Here is a 16,392-nt window from a genome sequence, read left to right on the forward strand (position 1 = left end):
GGGCAAACAATAGGTTTCCCAGCAATTGAGAAACCTCTTAGGAAGAATACTGTACCAGGAGTAATCTTGTGAAGGCCTGGATGCCCTTAAGGCATCAGAACCGCTTTGATTTCCCTGATCCCGAGGGTCCAGGGAAAGTTTGGGGGCAGGGAGGGCTTTGGAGCAAGAGAATTCTTTGCCCTCATCCTTGGAGTTGGCATCCCTGGGACCATCCTCCTCTTTCTCTTCCCTCTTTCTCTCCCTTTCCCTCCCCCTCCCCTCCCCTTCTTTTTCATCTTCCCCTCCCTCTCCATTTCTCGACTTCTTCTTCTTCTCTTTCTCTCTTTCTCTTTCTCCTCTCTTCCCCTTTCTCTTCTTCATCCCCTCTGCTCCCTCCCTCCTCCTCCTCCTCCTCCTCGTCTCCATGCCTCCTTTCTTCCCTTCTCTTCCCCTTCAGTTTTTTCTTTCTCCTCCCTCTTCTCTCCATCCTGATTTTCTTCTTCTTCTTCTTCCTCTTCCTCCTCCTCTTCATCCCTCTCTCCACCTCTTCCTCCTCCTCTTCCTCCTCCTCCTCCTTTTCTTTCACCTCCTCTTCATCCCCTCCCTCTCTCCTCCCTCTTTTTCTCCTCTTCTTCCTCCTTCCCTCCTCCTCCTCTTCCTCCTCCTCCTCCTTCGGGGGATGTCCAGGGAAGGTCCCCTCCCTCACCCTTCTCCTTAAAAATCCCCTCTGAGGCCGAAGAGGGATCACCCTGGCAAGGATGGCAGTGATGGACAGAGATGCTATCTTCCTCATCCGCTACTACTTGCAAAGCCTCGACGTCGGGGAGGAAGTCTCGCTCAGGTAAGAGATCCCTCTCCCTCCCTGGGCCCGATCCAGGCTCCAGCAGAAGCAAAGAAGCAAAACAAACAGCTTCATTTATATATCACTTCATACTGAATTAACAGTATCTAACTGGTTTACAACAAGCTGGGTACTCATTTTAGTGACCTAGCGACCTCGGAAGGATGCAAGCCTGAGTCAAGCTTGAGCCCTTTTGCTGGTATTAAACTTGCAACCTTATGGTTTTGAGTGAGTGCCTGCGGTATGGGCATTTAACTAGTGATGGAAATAATATTCCTCAAAATTCGATTAATAGAAGAAATACTAGTTATTTGAAGATTTCGAAAACTTTTTAAAGAAAAGAAATTATGAGCACTTCTCGATCAATGAGTAAGAATTTTGGTTTTTAATTCAATTGCCAGGATTTGAGTATTTTGCATAAGCAAAGCTACCATTCATGTTGGGTTTTTCTAGCAGAGGAATGTTCTTTAAACCTCTGCCAAACTTCCTTTTGACATTCTAATTGAGTTTTAAATGCCAGGTAATTAGTGTAAATGTTCGCCTCCCTTGTCTTTTATTTTCATCTGTGAAAAATACTTCTTGACCGGGAGAGAAAAAAATAACCTTTTGAAAGTGGGACTTTTGAAAAGAATATTTGTTTTTTAAAAATTGCATCTAGTTCTCGATAGGAGAGAAGAAAAAAAATTAGTTTGTCACAACACTACATTTAACCACTGCACCACCAAGGTCCGATCCCCCCCCATCCTCCTCCTTGTCCCCCCCTTGACCTCTCCCCTCTTTGTCTTCTTCTTCTTCTACTCCTTCTTCCTTTGGCAGCCTCTTCCGATCCCCTGCTCCGATCGGGATGCCACTCGACCCCACATCGGCCCAGGTGGGGACCTCCATCAGGACCGTCCTCCACCCCAACGGAGCTGTTGACATCGTGAGTCTCTGTTCCCTCCTAGGTTTGCTGGCAGGACCCTGGGTCCAGTGGATCTGGCCCCCTCCATTCCCTGCCTGACATTCCCCTCTTCTCCCCCCAGAAGTTCCGCCGCCCTGACCCTCAGGATTTGGACCAGGTTCTGGCCGAGATCGCCCAAGTTCTCTACTCTGGCAACTAGAGGAGAGCCCAGGAGCAGCCAAGGAGGAGGAAGATAGATGCTGGACCCCAGAACACCCCCGTCTCACCCCCTTCCTCTGATACCCTCTTCTACCTGGCAAAGAAAACCCCCACAATAAACCCCTTGGCTTGGACAAAGGCCCTCTGGTCTCTGCCTGGATTCTTTGGGGAGGTCTTTTGGGAGGAGGGGGAGGAAGCCTGGCTTGGGAAAGGAGGGGGTGTTCACTTGGGTTTTGCCCTGGCACTTCAGACCCTAAGGGAAGGGAAGGAAGGGGATTTCTAGATGTTTCAGAGGGAGGGAGGGAGGCAGGGAGGGAGGGAGGGAGGGAGGGAGGATGGATGGATGGATGGATGGATGGATGGATGGATGGATGGATGGATTATAGAAAATTGGGTGGGTGGATGGAGGGATAGATGGATGGAAGCATGGATGACAGTCCAGTTACCTGGATAGATGGATGAATAGATAGATGGATTTATGGTGATATGGATGAATGGATGGATGAATTTATGGTTGGGTGGCTGAATGATTGGATGGATGGATGGATGGATGGAAGATGGATGGGTGGGTGGGTGGGTGGGTGATTAGATCAATGGATGGATGGATGGGTGATTAGATCGATGGGTGGATGGATGAATGATTGGATGGATGAACTTATAGTGGGATGGTTGGTTGATTGGATGGATGGGAGATTGGATGGATAGAACCATAGAATCATAGAGCTGGAAGAGACCACAAGGGCCATCCAGTCCAACTCCCTGCCATGCCGGAAAGCTAAATGAAAGCATCCCCAACAGATGGCCATCCGGCCTCTTTTTAAAGACCTCCAGAGAAGGAAACTCAACTTCACTCTGAGGAAGGAGTGTGTTCCACTGTCGAACAGCCCTTACTGTCAGGAAGTTCCTCCTAATGTTGAGCTGGAATCTCTTTTCCTGGAGATTGCATCCATTACTCCATGTCCTATTTTCAGGAGCAGCAGAAAACAAGTTAGCTCCCTCCTCAATATGACATCAGTTCAAGTATTTAAACAGGGCTATCATATCACCCCATAACTTTCTCTTCTCCAGGAGACACTGTTGAAGGACACATGGCATCTTCCATTGAATTACAATGCCTGGGTTCATATTTCTGTCTGCATCACACGTAGAAAAGTTACTGGAGGGGAGTGTTTGCTGTAGTTGCAAACAAAGGATAAAGAAAGGAGACAAAAGCTTCATCCTCCAACTTTAAAATTCCACTGGCTCCTGCTTGTGGTCAATATGCGCTCCTTTTTCTACCTTTGGAGCTCCACCACTGAAATGGTCTAAAAAGCATTTAGTGAGAGATATCGGTGGAGCAAATATGGCTGCAACTGGATTAGAATGTTTTGTTTAATGGAAATATACAATAAACATGCAAAGAAGACTGTAAAAAGTAAGTGCGCCTGACCTACGTAAGTCAGAAACTAGTTGGAGGCACACACCACTGCCACCAATGAAATTTTCACTCCCTCTTCATTTGATTTTAAAAAACATTTTAACATTTGAATTTTGTCTCGTTGATACTGTGAATTAAAATGTCTGGCATAGGGACAGAAAAATTGACAGGCTCCCTCTTTCCAGGCAGACAAAACATGATGTCAATGGAAGAGGCTACGCGTCCTTCAAGAGCATCTGATGGATGGTTCTCTTGGCACCAATTCCCTTCTAGCTCCATGAGGACATTTTGCCACACAAACATGTACTATAACAATGTGTGTATAATAATTCAAACTTGCTGACGACTCCTTTGGCTTCTCAACTAAGCTTAATATTACCAAATCAGGCCTAGGCCCTTTTCTAATGAAATGATAATAACAATAATGATGGGTTCACCCTGTTCTTGGTCTTTGTGTGTACATTCAAATCATTTCTGACTTCTGGTGAAATGCAAGGGAAACCTGCCAAGGGTTTTCTGGGTGTGCTGAGTGCAACAGTGGGTATGAGATTGCTCTATTAAAAAGATGGCAAGCCTGGCATCACACTTGGCAAAGTAACTGGGGATGGGGGGCTACAAAGGCTGACGTGGCACAGTCAGGATAGGTAGCGGCTAAACTGGTGAGGGATTTGGAAGTCGTTCTTATTGTTGTTCCTGTTGTTTGTTATTTAGTTATATACCACCATTGCCCCCCCCCCCCCCCCATTTGCCCAATATAAGAACTGGAGGCAGCTTCAAATCATTAAAAGTGAAAAATAAAAACAAAACAACAGCATTTACAAAGGATAAATATAATACTCGATGGCAGGCAGGGTAAGTGTGGGATTCTACATGTTGGAATAGGTGTGTCTGTCGACTTTTGTGATCACAGAATATCAGGAACCTATTCACTTTCGCCACCATGTTAGGAAGAATGTCATAGAATCATAGAGTTGGAAGAGACTTCAAGGGCCATCCAGTCCAACCCCATTCTGCCATGCAGGAACTCTCAATCAAAGCATCCCCGACAGATGGCCATCCAGCCTCTTTTTAAAGACCTCTGAGGAAGGAAACACCACTACACTCCGAGGAAGGAGTGTGTTCCACTGTCGAACAGTTCTTACTGTCAGGAGGTTCCTCCTAATGTTGAGTTGGAATGTCTTTTCCTGTATCTTGCATCCATTGCTCTGGGTCCTAGTCTCTGGAGCAGCAGAAAACAAGCTTGCTCCCTCCTCGATATGACATCCTTTCAAGTAGAAAAACCAATTATGCAATTGAAAATAGTTAAAAACCTTCTCCCATTCCTCTCCCTCCTCCTCCTTCTCCTCTTAGTGGGAAGGGCCTAAGGAGGCTCCAGTCCTGGTCCCCTCCCTCTCCTCCTGCTTTGAAATCCCCTCTGAGGCTGGAAGGACTCACAGTCTCAGGGATGGAGCTAAGAGATGCCCTCGAGTTGCCCTTGGGAACCCTGAGCATCAATGCCGGAGCCTTTGGGGGACAAACTCTCCCCAGGTAAGATGTTACCACATTTGGATTTTAATAAACTTTGGAGTGTGTGTGGAGTTCCTTCATGACCCCAAACAGACCTGCCAGGCTAGCAGCCATAATCCTAGAAGCAGTGGGTCAGGTAGGCAGAGGAGTCAGCCTCACAAGACCCCTGAGAAGCAACACTTTGGGAATTCCCCACAGAAAGGTTTGGGAGGTGCAAAAGGGAAAACCATCACCTCCAAGAATAAGATCTTTGTTTTAGGCCTGACACTTGATGGCTCAGTGATTAAGTCACTGGCCATCTATTCATCTGTTTGCCTTCCTTGAGTGTGATCAGATCCAAGTGCATTGGCTCAGTCTATTCTTCACCTTGGTTTAACAAAAGCCCAGGTCTTCATACCCTTTGTCTTGGCTGAAGTCAAGCCATCAAGTTCACAGCCAGGGGCTACAAATTGTCTATATAAGCCTCAGTCTAAGCATACACCAAGGTGCTAGATCCCTACCTCTCCCTTTTTTAGAAACATCCTTCAGGTAAGATGATTTTGTGCATTTATAATACATGGCTTTTTTTTAGTACTTAGGAAAGTTTTGGGCTCTTCTACTTTTGCAGGAGGGGGTTATTTCAGTTTAAAGTGCAGAATATCCATGAGCGAGAGAGTGTGACTTACCCAATGTCATCCTGTGAAGTTACATGGCTGAAATGGGATTAGCACTCTAGCCTCCCAGTTCACCATAGAAATTCACTGGGTGACCTTAGGCAAGTCACATGCTCTCAGCTTGAACTGCAACTCCTAGGTATTCATGGCTGAAGGGGGGTTGGATGACCCCTGGGAATTGCTTTGAATGCTAGGCTTTATCCATGGCAGAATTTCTGCCATTGCACCCCACTCTGCTCCTTCTTGAGAATTCCTGCTTGGCAGAAGAGCATTGCCATTTGGCACCTCACTCCTCCCCTTCTCATCTGTGAGGGTCACACTGTCTCAGCTTCAGGGGCAGCCCATGGCAAACCCTTGGTTTGTCCCATCTTCCAGTGCTATCCTGATGTTGAACAGGGGTCAGACTACATGTCCTCTAGGATCCCATGTATTCCTATGTATTACTTCATAGCAGAAGGGGGTTGGGCTGGATGGTCTTTGAGGGTCCCCCCAACTCTACCATTTCTTGTTGGGGCTACAATCAAAGTTTATTTGTTGAGATTGGGGTTTTTTTTTTCTATTGTGTGTCTGCCTTCAGGTTTTTTCAATCAGAGGAATGTTCTTTAAACATCTGCTAAACTTCCTTTTGACATGATAATTGAGTTTGAAATGCAAAGCAATGAGCGTAAATGTTCAACTTGTCTTTTATTGTCCTTTGGGAAATCTGTGAAAAATGTTTCTCTAGTTGCTGAAAGGGAGAGACAAAATCGCCTTTTGAAAGAGAGGCTTTGTAAAAAAATTTCATCACGTTCTCAATGAACGAAAAGAAAAACATTGGTTTGTCAAATCACTATTCACAGATACCTTTTGAGGTCTTTTCCCCCAGGCATGAAGTCCTTCCTTCAGCCCTAGTGGGATCCTTGAATCCAGATTCACTTCCGCAGGATCTCCAAGGTTTCCTTTGAATCCCACCTTCTCCATTAACAGTCCCACTCTCTCATTTCAGGTGCTCCTCATCTCTCCAAGTTGTCCTACTATAACCCAGTTGTTTATCCCTCATTAAGTCAAATGGCATCCTACTTTCCAGTCCACTCTTCTACCTCTTCTGTCTACAATGGTTTGATCGGTGAAGGAGGAGAGCCATTGGTTGATACTGCTGAGGCAATCGGCACCAGGCGTTTTGATTCCTTTATAAATGCTCCAGATTCAGCTTTGGTTGGCATTATTCCTGAGCCACATCGTTTTGTTATGGGCAGACGCAGAATAGGAGTCAATCCTTTTCGTAGACCCTTTGTTCCCTTTTGATATCCATCCAGCTGCAGACCCTGCAAAAGAGAAAGAAGGAAATTTCAACACTTATCAGAAACCCTGGCCACAGACCAAGACGGTGCATGGATTTACGATGATGATCCCCTGGACTTGAATATCAGGAAAGCTGAGCATCCCTCATCCAACCCTCCCAAGTTCCCAGGATAAAGAAATGCTCCACTTTCCTGACACCCAGCTGTACCTACTCTTTATTGCTTAGACCTCTTTTCTAGGCTGCTTTGCTACACTTTCCTTTCTGGCTTCGCTCTTTACAAGGCTATCTGGACCGTCTGTATTGAGAATCAAGGGACAGTTCAAACAGAGGCCTCTTCCTTGGGATGCGGCCTTTTCCTCCTCTGCCTTTCTCCCATTTGCCTTCACATCCAACAGTCTCTTGACTATGAGTAAGAACAAATTGGTGACCATTTGTAGGCATATGTTTTTGCTTTTCTCCTTTGATTTGAAACTTCTACTCCCAGCAAACACTTGCTCTGTGTCTTTTCTTCAATAAAGCTTTGCTTCAGCAAATAATTTCCTCTTGTGGTTTTTATTCTTCTTGGCCAAACCTACACCATCAGCATCCGGATTCCTATCCACCATAACCTTAAATTGGGGAGGGATTCGGAAACAGGGATATGCAAAATGTAGAGAGAGATCTGAATAATGTACAGATACATCTCTCTGTGTTATTCTCTTGTTTGTTTTTTCATAGATCAGGGATAATTTTAATCTCGCCTTTCTTTGGGGTTGCTTTCAATGGAAATAACAACGAGGATTTACATGTAATGAAAATATCAGTACCCAAAGAGCTTGCAAAAGGTGAATTTCAATCCAGTTGTCCAGGGAAGAACGGACAAAAGGTATCCATATTCTGTCCAAATGAGACCCTTGTATGTCTGTGAATGGTTTGCAAAACCAGGATCTTTCCTCTTTTGAGGTTATTATGAGGCTAATCAGTTGAGATATGTGATAGAAGGTATGTTAGATGGGAGAGATTTAGAATGGTTACAAGTAGATACAGAGGAAGTAGATATGAGAATATGGAATATCTTTTTAAGGACTTTATAAAGAAATAAATAAAAATTATTGGAAATCCACTCATGAAAAATATAATAGAAATATGGTATAAACATAAAAAAGAATTAATGAACGAATACTCAATAATAACACCAATAATAATGGAAAAGAGGTTCCCAGCGAATTTGAGAAGATTGTTAGATAAAGAGCTAAAGGAAAGGAAAATAGACAGAATAGAAGATTGGATAGGTGTAAGAACAGAGAAAGGAAACATAAAAGCAAAACTTATGGGAATAAAAGTTTCATGGTTTCACTATATACAAATAATAATAATAAAATAAAATAATAAAATAAATAGAACAATGAATTAAAAATTGGAGGAAAAGGAATGTAGAAAAGAAAAAGTATACGCAATTTGAACAAATAGTTCAGAAAGGAAGAGAAATGGAAGAAAATGAGAACATAAAAGGAATTACTAGTAAAATGTACAAAATGTTGATGAAGAATAAAGGAGGAAAAATAAAAGGAAATACTTTAAAGGGATTATGGGAAGAAGAATTAGGATGTAAAATAAATGATAAGGAATGGAATGGAATTTGGGAACAAAGACACTTGAAAAATTTATCGGTTCGGATATTAATAATAGCAAGGTGTTGGAAAATGAAACTCTCATGCGACCTTCCCTGAGGTTGCGCGAGACTTCGCCGCCATTTTGGGCGAAAAAATGGCGGCGCCCAGAGGCTTTTCGCCACTCTGGGCGCTGCCATTTTTTGCTCAAAATGGCGGCGAAGTCTCACGCGACCTCGGGGAAGGTCGAGAGAGAGATTGCCGCCATTTTGGGTGAAAAATGGCGGCGCCCCGAGCGGCGAGAAGTTGCGACCGCCGGCGCTGGCGCCGGTGGCGGCAGTGGCACCGGCGGCAGCAGCAACCGGGGGCCGGCAGAACAGCCTCCGCGGTCTGGAGGTTGCCGACCCCTGTGCTAGCTATTTGTTTGAATTCCTTTTTTGTGATTTCCCCATTTTTCCATTTCTTATACATGTTCTGTTTAAAATTTAGCTGAGTTGAAAATTCCTTGGTCATCCATCCTGGGTTCTTGCGACATCTCCCATTTTTCTTTCTCACTGGAACTGTTTGAAATTGTGCCTTCAGTATCTCCCTTTTGAGAAAGTCCCATCCATCCTGAACTCCTTTATCTTTTAGTATTTCTGACCATGGAATCGCCCTCAATACTTTTCTAAGTTTACTGAAATCCGCTCTCCTAAAGTCTAGGATGCATGTCTGACTCTGCCTGGCTTCTCCTCTCCATTGTATAACAAACTCCAGGAGAACATGGTCGCTTCCACCTAAGGATCCCACCACTTGCACTTCATTAACCAAGTCATCCTTGTTGGTTAGGATCAGATCTAAAATAGCTGACCCCCTTGTTGCCTCTTCCACCTTTTGGACCATGAAATTGTCTTCCAGGCAAGTGAGGAATTTGCTAGACCTTGAGGATTTGGCAGAGTTTGACTTCCAACAAATATCAGGGAAGTTGAAGTCACCCATCACTACTACATCTCTCCTTTCTGAGTGTGTGGTCATCTGTTCTAGAAAGGCATCATCCAATTCCTCCGTCTGACTTGGGGGTCTGTAGTAGACTCCCACCATAACATCCTTGTTGTTTCCCTGCCCTTTAATTTTTATCCAGATGCTCTCCACCTGGCTTCAAGGATTGATGTCCTGGATCTCTTCACTGGTGTAAATGTCCCTGATATATAAGGCTATTCCTCCTCCTTTCCTGTTTGGCCTGTTTCTCTTGAAAAGGTTATACCCCCCTATTTCCACATTCCAATCATGAGACTCATCCCACCAGGTTTCAGTGATGCCTATTATATCATAGTTGCTTTGTTGTACTAGGAGTTGAAGTTCATCTTGCTTATTTCCCATGCTCTGTGCATTAGTGTAGTGCTGTTCTTGAAAAAAGGCAACACCACTCTTCAGACTTTTCGGGGAACAGATGACGTTGCAAGGACGATGGGGTTATGCTGCGTGCAAAATGTTAATTCACAGTATTGGTGGGGAAATGGTTGGAGAACATTCATCCCAACCACTGCTTTTTTTCAACAAATGTTATATTTCTCCATAACTTTGGACGTGAGTCCAGCCCCAACCAGTCATTCCCAGTTAACTTTTGCAGTCTTTTCCCCCAGTCATGAAGTCCTTCCTTCAGCCCCAGTGGGATCCTTGAATCAAGATTCACTTCCGCCAGATCTCCAAGGCTTCCTTTGAATCTCACCCTTCTCCATTAACAGTCCCACTCTCTCTTTTCAGGTGCTCCTCATCTCTCCAAGATGTCCTACTATGTCCCAGTTGGAGATACTCCATTAGTCCGCTCTTCTACCTCTTCTGTATACAATGGTTTGATCAGTCAAGTAGGAGAGCCATTGGGTAACGTTGCTGAGGGATTCGTCACCATGGTCCCTGGTTCCTCTATGGATCTTGAACCTCCATTTCCTGAGGCCAGCCTTATTTCTCCACTAGGCGTTTATACTGGTCGAATCAGAATAGCACTCCGTCATTTACTTAGATCCTCTGGTTCCTTATGATATCCATCCAACCGCAGACCCTGCAACACAGAAAGAAGGAAACTCCAACATTTATCAGAACCTCCGGCCACAGACCAAGACGGCGCATGGATTTACGATGATGATCCCCTGGACCTGAATGTCAGGAAAGCTGAGCATCCCTCATTCAACCCTCCCAAGTTCCCAGGATAAAGAAATGCTCCACTTTCCTGACACCCAGCTGTACCTACTCTTTATTCTTTAGCCCTATTCTCTAGGCTGCTTTTGCTACACTTTCAGTGTGGTAGCCCGAAAAACCCACAAAAAACTTCTTTAATTGTAAAGGATCAAATTTGGGGAATGCTGGGATCTGTAGTTCACGGGAATCCGCTAGAACCTCTTTCTAAGAGGCTTGTGGAAGAAGGAAACGCCTCTTAGTCATGAAGGTGAACCATTTCGGAAAGGTCCAGAAGTGTTATATTCCCTATTCCTTACTGATGGAGAGAGACAGGCAGAGCCTTTGTGTTGTAGTGGTTAGTGCTATGCTGGGTAACTGAGAGATCCTGGTTCTGTTCCATGGATCATTCACTTTGGATCATTCACTCTGCTTAACCTTGGCCTCCATCGCAGGGTTGATGTGAGGATAAAATGGGTGGAGGAGACATGCAGCCTTGAGCTCATTGAAGGAAAGGTGGTGTCTAAATAATCAGTACCTACATATTGACAAAATCAAATACTATTCATGTTTCATCAGCCTTTCTGATGAAGAGGATACTACCAGTTGATGGGACAATGTTGGTGACAGGGATTTTGTCCTCCACTGGGTCAAACTGTTTCTCCACCTTGTCCATAGCTGTCCATTCTGAGCTGCTGCAGCTCTCCAGGGTTGGAAGGCAGAGAAGAGTATGTCCCATCACCGGCTCTCTGGTCCTTCAAAGTGGGTTCAGGGGATTGATTGTGAAACCATCTAGATGAAAAGCATGGGCAACAGAAAGGTGGTGGTGGTAGTGGAAGGAAGCTAATTTCTCCCAGATCAGACTATTTGTCCACCTCCCCAATGTTCTCTATCCTGAGTGATGGCAGCTCTCTGTGTGAAAAGGCACAGAAGAATCTGGCCATCACCTGCTCCCTCATCCTTCTCTGTGGAGATGCTACTAGAGAAGACCATCTTCTTGGAAAGCATGTGCTCTTTACTTCTGAGCTATGTTCACTCTTCCCCCCAAAAAGCCAAGAGACAGAAGATTTTTGATGCAAGAAAGGTTTATTGCTGGGGGTTTTTAAGCATAAAAACAAGAGTATCCACGATAAGTTCCAATTGAACATCTTTATGGTTCTCCCTCTTCTGTAGAGGAGTGGGAAAAACCCTACTGGAACTGTTCAACTCACGGAGTTAACAAGACACAATTGCATAGTTGTAATGAGGCAAAGCAAAAGTAATCATATATATATATATATATATATATATATATATATATATATATATCTTATTGCACCTGGTATTCATTGGTCGTTCAAGTACTAACCAAGACCAACCCTGCATAGCTTTCAGAATCAGAGGAGAACAGACTGTTGAATGGTAAGTCATAATGTAAATTAAATTCATTAATTCCATGGCTGTGTTTGAAATTAATCACTAGGCGCTCCAGGCCATTAAAATGACTTGACAGTTGCACAAAACCTCTTGTAATCATAGCGTTCTCCACTGTGTGCAAGATATAAATAAATCAATAGTTATACTCCCGTTCTGGTGTCTTTGCAAGAAGAAGTATGCCTCATTTCGAGAATTGACACATCTGCAATTGGGGCGATTGAGAGGAATAATTTGTGCCAAAAATATGCATTGAGTGCAATGGGCACGCTTTAAAAAAACATCTTCTCAGTGTCCCTAGGTTCCACTTTAAAATTATAGAATCAAAGAGCTGGAATAGAATCATTGAATAGTAGAGTTGGAAGAAACTGCAAGGGCCATCCAGTCCAACCCCCTGCCATGCAGGAAATCTCAATCAAAGCATCCCTGACAAATGGCCATCCAGCCTCTGCTTAAAGACCTCTAAGGAAGGAGACTCCACTACACTCTGAGGGAGTGTGTTCCACTGTTGAACAGCCCTTACTGTTAGGAAGTTCTTCCTAATGTTGAGGTGGAGTCTCTTTTCCTGGAGCTTGCATCCATTGCTCCAAGTCCTATTCTCTGGAGCAGCAGAAAACAAGCTTGCTCCCTCCTCAATATGACATCCCTTCAAGTATCTAAACAGGGCTATCATATCACCTCTGAACCTCTTCTCCAGGCTAAACATCCCGAGTTCCCTCTTTCCTCATAGGGCATGGTTTCCAGACCCTTCACCATTTTAGTTGCCGTCCTTTGGACAAGCTCCAGTTTCTCAATGTCCTTTTTGAATTGTGGTGCCCAGAACAGGACACAATATTCCAGGTGGGGCCTGACCAGAGCAGAATATAGTGGCACTATTACTTCCCTTGATCTAGACACTAGGGGTATGGACAGTGACCTCTTCATTGGACCTTATCACACTAGCAAAATCCTGTTCAGAAACGGGATTTAAACTAGATTCAATTTTTTTATAAAAAACCCCACAAATGTGGGAAGTTTATCACACGACATTCCTACAAACGTGAAATCACGCGAAAATAAAATGAAGGTAAAATGGAGGAAAAACTGCAGTTTTTTTATTTTGGGGAAGTTCTGAAAGTCAAAAGCGGCCGTTTTTCTCTGTTTTACCTTTGGTTTATTTTCGCGTTATTTCGCGTTTGCAGGAACGTAGTGTGATAAACTTCCCGCATTTGTGTGTTTCTTTTTAAAAATCAAATCTAGTTTCAATCCTGTTTCTGAACGGGATTTCGCCAGTGTGATCAGGTCCACAGTCACACTGACCAAATGGCCATAGAGGTACATGTCAGTGTTCCGGCATAGAAGACACCACCCCTTTTCAAGGAAAGAAACATAGATCTACAAAAACAAGCATTGATGACAGTATTCCAACAGTGGGAAGGGTGGGGGATCCTTGATCCTGGCCTTTGGCCAGAGGGTGCGGGCCCCTCTGAGCCGGATTGGGGGTTCAGGGGCTCTGGAACCCCCCTTGTCCTCATAGATCCTGCAGGAGGAGTGTGGGGGGAAGGAAGGGATCCCAGGAGAGGAGGCCAATGACAAGAACCCCAGAAAAGCCTTCCATGCCAGAGGCTGGCCAGGGTCTCAGCAGGAGCTCCAGGGGAAGAAGGACTGTTTGGGGACCTGGATCCTTCTTTCCAACTCAGGATGACACTCAAGTGAATCTATGGGCACTAAGGCCCAATACAGATGAGCCAAAAGTGCTGTCTTGCTACAGAAACCAGGGTTCCAGAGTGTGCGGCAACCACACGCTCCAAAACACTAGTACATGTGGGTGCCGGCCTAATGGCAAACTCCCATCCACATGGAGGCCTTCATCTTTATGTAAGCGACGTGCAGCATCCGCACATCACTGCATGTCACTTATGTCACGAGTGTGCCAGTGGTGTAACCCAGGTGCCGAAAAAAGAACCTGGAAGAACTGAGTTCTTTTTATCATGGAGGGACGTTGCACGGTTTGGCAGCTGCAGCGTCCCTCCGGAGTTAAAACAGGCACCTGTATACTGCCATTTTGGGGCGGTCTATCTCAGCCCTAAGGTAGAATATCTGTATGTGTGTATGTGTGTGTGTGTGTATATATATATATATATATATATATATATATATGGGACTGGATTGGCATGTTTTGTCTCAACACTACCTAAAGTTTCCCTGATGCAAAAGCATGAAGGCTTCTGAGAAACCACCAGTGTCCTCTGCCTACAAAGGGGCCAGTGGCCTCATAAAGGATGGACTACCAAGGAAGCATCTTTTTTGCATTGCAAATCGATGTGAAATTACCTGGACTTTGAGTATCTCCCAGCAGCCACATGGCCAGAAGGAGAAGGTCCCAGTCTGTGAGAAATACCCCTCCATACCACCCGAGAATAAAAAAACAGCAAAATGCAGACCAAGGAGTAACGTCTTCCTTTCTCCTCTCTTCCTGTATGGTTTTTAACACCTGTAAACAGTAACATCACATAAACAGTAGAGGGCAGCATTGGATAGCTAAAGTGCCATGGCTGGAAATAGTTTTGCTTCAAGCAGGGATGGCCAACTTGTGGCCTTCCGGAGGATGCTGAACTGCAACTTGCATCTGAACTTCGACTCCCGTTTCTAGTTCAGGCAATGATGCTGGATCATGGGACCATCGCGGTCCCATAATATCTAGAGCACCCCAAGTTGCCCAACCTTGGCTTAAAACAAAAGAACAGTTTTTCAAAAATCTCACAGATTCAAGTGGAGTTGCTTTTATGCGTGGCTCTTGTTCTGTCCAAAATGTGCACATATTTATGGAACAAGAAACAATGCTTTCCGTGTAGGAAACACTATTTTCTGTGCAGGAAATAATGTTTCTGTACAACTGGCACAAACAGCTCTGGGAATCATTGCCTAAGAAAAGCCTAGGAAATCAAATGGGGGTCAACATAAAGTCAGCAGGAAACTACATACACATACAGACACACCGCAAAGGCTATTTTTTGTACTGAAAATCTTGAAGTTAGCATAGCAAAATGGTGTCCTTTATATATGGAAAACCAAGGTTTGCTATTTAGAATTTATCATTTTTCAAAAACATTTTCAAGCCGTGGATGCTTGATTAAAAAAAATCCGTGGATAAGGAGGACCGACTGTAGTTTAATAACAGAAGCATACCAGTTTTGCATCAATCTTTATCACCCTTTCTCTGCATTAGTGCTTTAGCCCTGCTTTGATGGTCCATGGCTGTGTGGTCTGATATCTGCATTGGTACTAAAGTGAGAAGCTGACTCTAGGTCCTCCTCACCAAAGAAGAAATGAGAGTTTCTCCTTGCCAGAAAAAGACCATATTTTCTTTTTTGACTAGCTGGGTGTAAGGGGAGGAGAAAATAAAATAAATAGAAAACCAACAGCATCCTGCACTGGAATAGTCAGTGTGGAGGGAGGAGAGGGAGAAAAGGAGACACTGGCACCATATGACTGCCCAGTATCACAAATGGCTATCACACCTGAGGACTGCAGATATAGCAGGGCATTTGGGAGCTTATTGATGGGCACTCCCCATCATTGACAAGGTAGCAATGAGATGGAGATGATGTTCTGCAATATGCATCACCAAAGGCCCTATTATCTTACTTTAATGGTGCTTTAAAAGCCATGTGTGATGAAGTCCTTTGTGCAGAATAAGCCTTAATATTTAAAGAGTCTCAGCAATCTGGGTTTGTTCTCATCAGGATTTTTTTTTTGATACTCCAGAGTTCTAATAATACAGTCACAGAATAATAGAATCATAGAGTTGGAAGAGACCGCAGGGGCTATCCAGTCCAACCCCATTCTGCCATGCAGGAACTCTCAATCAAAGCATCCTCATTGACAGATGGCCATCCAGCCTCTGTTTAAAGACCTCCAAGGAGGGAGACTCCATTACACTCCGAGGAAAGAGTGTGTTCCACTATTGAACAGCCCTTACTGTTAGGAAGTTCCTCCTTATGTTGAGGTGGAATCTCTTTTCCTAATCCAACACTCAGAGTACTATGTCACGCTGGCTTTATGTGACCTCTGTGTAAAGGTCCTCAAAGATGGAGACTCCACCAACCTCTGAGGTAACTCTATCCAGGCCTGGTACTAATCTGGAAAGGGAGACATAGGCTGCAAGGCGATGGCAGAATCCAAGCCCCAAGACATCAGAGGTGGCCAGACTGGCATAGAGGGGCACCTGGCATGTTTGCCAGGCACCCTGGGGGTGATAGCATGAGTTACCACATTGACGTGACACCAACCATCGTGACGCCATTGTATCTGCTACCTCCAGTATCAAGGATGCTGGAAACAGAACCACAGAAATGATGTGGTTCAGATAATATCTGCTGCCAATGAGACTGGAGGGTGTGGCAATTTGTACCCGCAGTTCTCTTCTCCGACTTGGTTTCTTGGGGTGTGGAAAATGTGAGCAACAAGCCAAGAGCTGTCT

At 44.5% G+C, this 16,392-nt stretch overlaps 1 long non-coding RNA gene across 1 annotated transcript; it reads left to right on the forward strand.

Annotated features, from left to right (window-relative positions):
* The first annotated feature begins 742 nt into the window (after nt 1-742).
* On the forward strand, nt 743-2,037 carry LOC149301838 (uncharacterized). Its single transcript, XR_016272114.1, has 3 exons — nt 743-820; nt 1,637-1,742; nt 1,843-2,037. It is a non-coding gene; the product is annotated as an uncharacterized LOC149301838 (long non-coding RNA).
* Nucleotides 2,038-16,392: the final 14,355 nt, after the last annotated feature.

The sequence above is a fragment of the Sceloporus occidentalis genome, unplaced genomic scaffold (assembly GCF_023333645.1).
Source record: "Sceloporus occidentalis isolate IW3139 unplaced genomic scaffold, rSceOcc1.0.p SCAF_20, whole genome shotgun sequence".
Lineage (NCBI taxonomy): Eukaryota > Metazoa > Chordata > Lepidosauria > Squamata > Phrynosomatidae > Sceloporus > Sceloporus occidentalis.